General features: G+C 32.5%; 1 long non-coding RNA gene across 3 annotated transcripts; it reads right to left on the reverse strand.

Moving 5' to 3' along the window:
- Positions 1-373: 373 nt before the first annotated feature.
- On the reverse strand, positions 374-8,765 carry LOC139516282 (uncharacterized). Of its 3 annotated transcripts, none has more exons than XR_011662936.1 (4): positions 8,324-8,524; positions 2,767-3,047; positions 1,386-1,622; positions 374-718 (listed from the first exon to the last, which is right to left on the reverse strand). It is a non-coding gene; the product is annotated as an uncharacterized lncRNA (long non-coding RNA). The 3 variants fall into 3 exon arrangements; XR_011662937.1 differs by having other exon boundaries at positions 376-718; positions 2,932-3,047; positions 8,324-8,520; XR_011662938.1 differs by lacking the exons at positions 2,767-3,047; positions 8,324-8,524 and adding an exon at positions 8,591-8,765 and having other exon boundaries at positions 377-718.
- Positions 8,766-9,500: the final 735 nt, after the last annotated feature.

Here is a 9,500-nt window from a genome sequence, read left to right on the forward strand (position 1 = left end):
TGAGGTCAAGTGAAAACTGTCTGACGGGCATGAGGATCTAGCAAGGTATGACATACCAAATATAGTTATCCTATTACTTATAATGAGAGAGAATTTAACATTACAAAAAATCTTAACTTTTTTTTCAAGAAGTCACTGAAACATAAATGAGGTCAAGGACATTGGACATGTGACTGACGAAAACTTATGGTACATGAGGCATCTATATACCAAGGATGAAGCATCCAGGTTTTCAACCTTCTAAGATATAAAGGTTTTGAGTAGTTAGCTAACTCCGCTTCCAAAGCAGCCGGATCACTTTCCCTTTTTAGAGGTTTCTTTGCAGGCTCGACAAAAATGAGGAATCTAATTAATTATACAACAGTGATATTGCTTTGAAACTTTTTTTTCATGAAAACAACTGAGTCAATAATCTGATTTTTTTTTCTAAATATGGTGACATTTCACTTGTGCACATTTTAATAATTGATGTTGATGAATCTTGCATATTTCAAAATCCTCTTTTTACTACACATTCAGCCCATAGTCAGCTTAAGTTTCATTTATTCAATCCTGCATAAGTTCAACAAAAATGTCTGCTAATAAACACTTGAACCACCTCGGTTACCATTCTGTACATGAATATATCTCATTTTCATTTTCATATACATTACTGATTCCAGGTATCAAAATTTTCATCCTCCAGTAAAATTATTCTTCTGACCATGCTGACAGTGTACTGAAAATAAAAAAAAACATATTTTGTTATTAAATTAAGTTTGCTATTTTGTTATTAAATTAAGTTTGTTGATAAAAAGTAATGATAAATGATAATTATATTTCATTGTTATGGGCATTTTTGACCCAATAATGGTCTGCTTAAGTCATTCTCTTATCTGAAAAAATGTTCAAGTTTATTAAAACACTTCTGACATTCTCATGGATATGATGCCCATCATGTAAGAGTTAATTCCCTTATATTGTTTTTAATCTTTAAAAACATGATAAATGAATTTTAAATTACTGCACCCTTCATTCTTGAAATTAGGTTTTAAATCCAAATGAAACTATCTTGAAATTATACAGCATAGATAATACTTGTTAAGTTGTAGTATAAAATCTTTAAACTATTAAAAGTATACTATTTGGCCTTAAAAGTCTGTGTATGATTCTTGGACCTACATGTATAAACTATAAATTTTAACTTCCATTCCAAATGTATTCCATTGGCAATTTCTTGTCGGACTGTTAAATGTAAAATATTTTCAGTCTTTTTCATTATCAAAATAGTGTTAATTCATAATGTCCATCATGTTTTGTTTCATATTCGTGGGATTGAAATCATAGCGCATTGTAAATATAAACCCACTGGTGTTACCCTGAACAGACAGATTTGAATTACTTACCCTTAATCATTTTAATATATTCTAGTCATATTGTTTTCTATTTTAAACAAAATAATTTTACTTTCAACATTACTTGTCTTTGACATTCCATTTCCTTTTGATTACTGTTTTCTTGCTGTATGTATATCATACATTGTATACATGTATATGTGCATGTTCTGATAGTGTTTTTGTTGATATATATTAAAAAGTCCTCTGTTTTGAATTTTTGATTCATAGTGAACATCTTTCTCCATCCTGTAAATATAAAGCAAATGTAAATACAATTACTAAATCTATTATACTTAATTATTCAAAGCAAAATTTAATTAATTTAATTAACTTTGCATTGTTATTAGGGACGACATCAAAAGTTCAATGAAGGATAAAAAACTTAATTCACATAGTTTTTTCACATGAATACAAATTTGTCAAATAAATTACCAAGAGAAAACATATTTTCTTGCTCCAATGAAGACCCATTGGTGGCTGTCGACTGTGGTCTGCTCTTTGGTTGGGTTGCTGTTTCTTTGACACATTACCCATTTCCATTCTCAATTTTATATATCTATTTTTATAAATTTCTGCTCAATACATAAAAGTTGCAGGCAAAGCAAACATATCATAATAATGTACATAAATATATGCAAGCTGAAATTTTATACATTTTCGGGTCACTCACAACCTAGTTTTAATTTGAATCCATGAACCACCACTGTCATAACACCATTAATTTGATAATATTATGATATTAATTACAAATGTAAGTTGGAGTACATTTTTTGAAAGTAATTAATATTGTCAATGGATTATCATTTCTAATTAGCATGATTAGTTGTATATATATGACTATAGCCTATACGCGTATGGTCGGACCATATGAGTATACGCATTTGGTCATGACCATACGCGTATGGTCCAAATATTCATATGGTCCGGAACATATACAAATGTGTTTTCATGCTTTTAATTAATATTATAAAGTTATAAATTATTTATTTATGAGCATCTTCAATAAAAAAAATTATTGGACTATATTTTTAATGCTTGATTTCATGATAAAATGATTTTAAATTATTACTAAGCTTTTTTATTCTCTATTAATCACATCAATGAACAGTTTTATTCAGTGCCGGCTAAATAGCAAATTTGCTATTTTGCCGGTGCCGGTCAAATAGCATATTTGCTATTTAGCCAATGCCGGTCAAATAGCCACTGCCATTATTTTTTCTACGCAGCGACATCTGTTGACGACGTTCTCTTAAATTATCTCCACTTGATTCTCGAATAATAAATCCGGGTTTTTAACGGACAAATCAGGGGTTTGCTGTCCGGCTGTATAATTGTAATATATGAAATCATCAGGGACACAAATATTTTTTTTCCAAATGAAATATTATACCTGGTATAAAACAGCCAACAGTAAAAGTGGGTCCACTTTTGAGTTGAACCCGAGACGTTCATTAAAATTCGTATAGCCTCAGTAGCCTATATTTTGCACTTTTTGGGGCCTTGAAATTACCCCCCTTTTTAGAGAACTTGCAATCGGCATGAAACGTGATCCTACGTGCTTTCGAATTTGATTCATTTTGGTCAGTATTTGCAGTTAGAGATTTACAATGTTCTGTTATCTGAGCAAAAAGTGAAAGCGTGAATATCTTCCATGGAGATCGTGAAGAACACCTAGTCTCGATCATCCAGCCGCTTTATTTTTCAAAGTAGAGCGTCTGGATGACAAGTGATATAAAAATGGTAATTTATGACATTCGGAATAGTATCGGCTTTTTTAGCTTGTTTTTAAAGATAATGTCCAAGACGAATAACCAAGAAGTTGGTTATTGACTTCGGAGGGCCCTCATGGGGTTTTTGATTATGTGATTACTTGGCCATTTTTTTTAATGATTATTTGATTATTAAGCCAAATATTTCATGATTATTTGATTACCTAGGACTGTATTTTTAGTTTATGATTATTTGATTACTAAAGATAAGCAAATATTTAATGATGATGTGATTATATTGGCAAAAAGATGGTGATTATGTGATTACTAGGACCCCCCCCATGAGGGGCCTCACTTCGGAAGAAATTATATTACGATAATACTATTGAAAAGCCCGAGTGTACCGATTGTTGTTTAAAGCTATTTATATTTTGTTTGTGACGACATACAAGTCGTGGAAAACACCAGACAGCATGGCTTCCATGACCGCGAAGGAAAATAACAGCACACCAAACCTTGGTAAGATGATATAACACCACAAACTGTTACATAAATTTTAATGCAAACTGAAACAACGAGTAGTTATATATTCTTTCATGCATGTCCGTGCTACGTAAGCAAGTTAATAATCATACAATAAATGGCAATTTTTGTATTGACTGGGACCACTCGAACAGTCGTGTGTACGCTATAAATACATTTTGGGGTTGTTAACTTTAAAAATACTTGACGGAAAAGTAATATGACGCCGAAATATGAACTTCATCCAAGATAAGTTTGTTGTATTTATATGTAGTGTATAAAGGAGTTTGCATTTTGATATGTGTAAAAAAAAAAGGGGGGGAGGAGAGATGCGCAATGTTGTACACATTTGAAGAAGGGAACGCAATTCAAAAACATAAGCAGACGAAAAACAAACAAAGTATATCTAGAAGATGCCACTGATTTTGTACATACACCAAACGGTCAAAATGATTTATGCTCGATTTTTTTTTTTAAACAAATGCATTTAGCTTATACAAACATTTAAGAAGTGCGACACGTTGTTATGAAAAGTAATTAAAATATACTGTTAGTAAACAAAGTCTGGACTGGTCAACTTAAAAACGAAAAATACTTTTTTGCACTTTAAGAGGCATTTTTTTCACACTAAAAAAAGTCCTTAAAAGAATACAAATGTTGTCAGTGAATATATACCAATTGGCTATCTAAACCTTGAAACAAAACCATGGCATGAGGAATACACTGTAAATTTGTTTTTGATGTAAAACAAGACAGTAAAACAATAGATGCAGCATCAATGAAAGGAGGTGTCAATGAGGCAGCAACCGGTGAACCCAATGACATACATTACCAAAAGTAGACATCAACATGATTAAGAGGACATCTTGTTGACTTAAACAAAAATTGAGAAAAAAGTACCAAAAGGTCAACATTATACAAGCAAGAACATGCGGTATGAATACCAATGAGACAACTATCCATCCCAAGTTCAAAGGAGGTGGATGAGAGCAAGTACAGGCAACTGCATGTATGGCCTTTAACAATGATAAAAATTCATGCATAATTTTGATAGAGAATACAGACAGGGAATGTGTCAAAGAGACATTAACCCGACAAGAGAGCAGGAAACAACCCAATGCCACCAATGGGTCGTGTCATCACCACAGCGAGATAATCTCGCATCCCGTAGCGGAATTCAGCTTGCACCAAGACATTTCTAAATGTATATTTCTATATGATTTATGTTTTTTTCCAAACATTTTGTTTTTCATATATGCTATGCTGGTGACCAAAAATTAATATGATTTTAACATTTACTTTATTTTGTAGACAAACCAATGATGATTTCGGGACACAGTTGTTATGTGTAAAATGTGAAGAATTAAAACAACTATATAAATATTCGAATTTTCATTGTATCATAAACAGCTTCAATTTTATAAGAAAAAAGATTCAAAGATTTTTTTTTTAATTACTGCAGCAGCAATCATTATAAATAAATCACAGTATCAAAAATGTTGGGTTAACATTATTTTGACAGCAACCACAAAGCGAAAAAAGGTACACAGACATATATTAAGTAAATGAAACAAACATCAAGAAACACATGGTTGTCAGATATGTCGGAGAATTTTAAAGATTTGTATTAACAAATTAAAAATCATATAAACAATTTAACAGTTTTCATGTTTGCGTTGTATCTCATTTACATGTCTGGCCCTTCTCAGTTAACTATATGGTATGGAGTTTTCTTAATATTGGAGGCCGAGCAGTGATTCTATTTGCGAATATCCATGTCATTTGAACTCTGCTGGGTTGTTGCCTCATTAGCAATCTCCTTATTTTATATAAAGGTTCACATGTACAGGAGAATTCGAAGTTGTTGTTTTTGTGAAGCTGCCCTTTTATACAAATGTCATGATGGATATTATAATAGTTTGTAGTAGGAGAATACACTTTTCAGTTATTTTTTGTATAAGTTATCATGCAGTATGGGATAAATCCCATTCCACCTTTTCAATGTGATTGATTCAAACATGCATTCAAAGAGTATTGGGTTTCATGAATGACTGGTTAACTTCTGTATTTCTTCATAGACACGGAGACTGGCAAAGTGGTATTGTGTGAAGGTTGGTCCCCAAATGTTTTCTTCCCAAAAGGATTAGGCGATATAGATTATTGGTGAAACATTCAGACTATTCTGTCGTTAGCAATTTTAAGATCAGTTAATTTTGTAAATAAAAATTGAGTTGACTCATTGTGTGATCTCACTGATCTGCCAGTGATAAGTTGTTAAACAGGGTTTTTCAATTTTACATTGTAATCTTAGAGTTGTTTTTCTTTCTATAAACGTAACTTGATGTGTGCTTTTCGAGTAAGGTAAGTGCGTCAGATATTTGAAATATTATTATAAAAAGGAAAGCATAAATTATAACAAGAATTTACAGAAATAAGAATGAGACAAAACTAAGAAAAATGGATAAAAATTAAAATTAAGGAATACAGACTAACGTGGCTACAATATACCGACTGTTGGTTGCTTAACGTCAAGTGGCAAATATTTCATGCATGTTCAGGACGATGTGATACAATATAAAGAATAGAGAATATATATAGTGGTGTGCTATAATATGAAAATAGAGAAAAATGGTAGTTTATAGTATGAAGATAAGAGAATATTAAACGTGGTGTGTTAAAATATAAAAATAGATCTTCAAGTTGGGTTGCTTGGTTATCGTCTTGTGGTAAATAATGGTAATGTTCAGGACGAAAAAAAAATAACAATAATTATAAAGATGAGGTCCTAAATTATAGCCCGTTGGGAATACATGTTCGAGAAATTATAACTCGCCAGAAAATTAAGGTATATTGGATTATGTACAACGGTCCACCTACGGATCCCTCTCTTAGCGCACAGAGAGCGTGGTATCCTCTACAGGGCCGTAACTAGCTTCTTTAAATATTGAGGCAAAATATATTCGCCGAGCGTAGCGAGGCGAAAAATTTTTGGCGAGGGGTCTGGGGGGCCGCTCAAAGAGCCCAGACGCTCTGAGAAAAATTACGCAAAATCGTGCATTCTAAGCGTTTCCAGAACGCTTTCTTACATTGAAACGCAATTAATTTTTAGCTATTTCTTTCGACAATATTCTTGTCTCAAAGCAAAAACACAGATTCATTGTAATTTAAGGCTTTTAGGTTTTACGGGGACAACATTAAAAGTAGACCGATATGTAGGATAAAGCAAAAACCGAAATTCTCATAATCATTATGTCTGTCTGCTCTTGTCTTGTATTGTGCTTGATATATATAGTAATTCAGACTTTGGTGATTTTTTTGTGACTAGATTTACATATAGTGACAGTGCAGTGGTATACAGTTTAAGTACTAGTACTGCTTAAGCCGACACTAAGGACCATCTTGACCTTGTTTTACGGTATTAATGATCCATCAATTATCAAGATGAAGGACAGGAAAAAAACTTTGGCCATTGATCATTTGTATTTTTTCTATGCCTTTGTGTCAGATAAGGTCCTGTGCACGTGACGTTTACTCCATATTCTTTTATTTTCAGTTTAAGGGTCACGTTTTCATGCAAGTTTAACCCTTCAATGTAAAAGGTCATATGGCAATACATTGACGTTTTTTTAAAGATGATTTGATACCGGGAAATTGGTGGTCTTACTTTAATTTAAACCATGTCAGTTACCTAGTTTTATCTACAAAAAAAGAGCCAGTTTTGTATTCTTTGATATCAACATGATCAAGTTCAATTCTCCATGCAGAAACGACAATTTTTTTCTATGTCCAGTAGCATCGTATATTCTTAAAATATTTTCTCGTACAATGTCTGGACATCGGTGGACATGCAACATTGCAAAACAATACTTTACAAATGAAAGTCAACACTCTGCAGACTATAGTTATAACGTAGGACAATAAATGAACAAAAGACAAACCCGGGACACAAAAGTACAAACAAAAGACCATTAACTCTGAAAACTAAAAGTAAAATAGAAACATGAATCACGAAAAACATGCAGGGGTGACATCAGAGAGTAAAGAGAACTTGCTTCTTGCTAGCTGCGGAACCGTAGCTCTTAGGTCCTTATGTTATTTGTTGACTATTTGCGGACTATTGCAAGAAACTTTCCGTGAACACAATCAGTCAGGTTGATATGAAGACAATCTTGTTTCAGTTCTTTTTTTTTTTTTTATTTCCAACATGAGGCATTTGCCTCATTTGCCTCAATGTAGTTACGGCCCTGCTCTATACACGACCAGTGGCGGATCCAGAACTTGTTATAAGGAGGGCAGTATACAGTCATGCTACAGTGTTTCCTTATATGATATAATCAACCAAATTTTTCCCACGAAAAAAAATCATGTCTTTAATTTTTTTTTACATGTGACAAAAATTCAGAAAAAAAGATCGCCGCTAATTACAGTATTTTTTATCGTTCTTTTAAGATTGCCCATCTGCAAGTTGGGCAACAGGATCAGCTACAAGAATGTCAGTTTTAATAGATATACATGTAACGTTACACTGTTTACTGATCTTTACTGTTGTTATTATTATTTTTTTTAAATATAATGGGGATAACGGAAGTGCTATTTATAGATATGTTCTATATTTAATTATTTGTTACGCCCCCTATAAATATCTGACCAGTCCGGTTAATCACCCCAGACGCTATATTTAAATATGCGTCTGGGTTATCGAGACTAGAAGAACACCCTGACCAGTTAAAAACGGATGTTGACAACTTGTGTGGGTATAATATTTCCGGAGACAAGTGCGGATACCTTAGACCGAAATCCGAATGTAATTCACCAGTAAATAGTTGATTCAATACTAATATATGGAAAGGAAATGATGATATATTGGATTTCAATTTTCATGTTTTATATAATTTTACATTTTATCTTTGCCGTTTAAATCAATTTTTTTGATCCGACTTAGTTTGATAATAATTAACTTAAATATCTGGAATATACCTTTACCTTTTGTGTTGTTTAGCATAAAGTTTAAGCATCCAAGAATGTCATAAATGCAACTTTTCAGCTTGGAATGCCAAATCCAACGTCAAATAATGGCCGCCATTACGTGTTGACAACGCCGTCTAGTGAACCGTATCACTGAGCGGCGAAATCCTTACTCAGGCGCTTCCGGTTGTCCTACTGTAAGTTCAACCATGAAGTTATCATATTTTATATGTAAATATTACTTTGAATTCATGGTTCACGGTGAAATAGGCACGTCCGTATATGGTGCGTGAAGGTGTTTGTTGGGACGATTCTCTCTATTGTATCAAAGTAATTGAAAATTGATTTTTTAATAAATTCGTTGAATACTGATGTTAATTTAAACCCATTAAACGTTAATATATTTGACATTTAATTTATTATGATTTTTATAATTCAAAGATTCGTTTTTGATGTGCTGTATTATAAACGATTCGAGATATTCACTGAGTGGAAAATGACTTCAAAAAAGGTCATGGACCTTTATGATAGTTATGACATGGTAGTTACAAATGTTGGCCAGATAAAAAAAACCGACATAATATTTAAAAAAAAACAAAAAAAAAAGTATGTACACTTAGGAGATATATCCTGCCGAACGGATTTTAAATAGAGGTAATACTAACACATTGAACATTGCCCTTTCCTGTATCCTGGTAACTATAACTTTAACGAGAAGTTTAATACCAAAATGTATGATAAAAGAGACGATTTTTCATTTCCTTTTGTTAATCATCCATTTTAAGATGGTGACGTTCTACGCCTTGTCACCATCTCAAGGTGTTTATATACCTCAACTTGTATACGATCCGTTGGTGTATGTAAAAAAATATTTGATTTCAACGAAAGCAATCTCTGTATTACTAAAAAAAAATATTACACCAGGGGA

This window comes from Mytilus edulis, chromosome 3 (genome assembly GCF_963676685.1).
Source record: "Mytilus edulis chromosome 3, xbMytEdul2.2, whole genome shotgun sequence".
NCBI classification, from domain to species: Eukaryota; Metazoa; Mollusca; class Bivalvia; order Mytilida; family Mytilidae; genus Mytilus; species Mytilus edulis.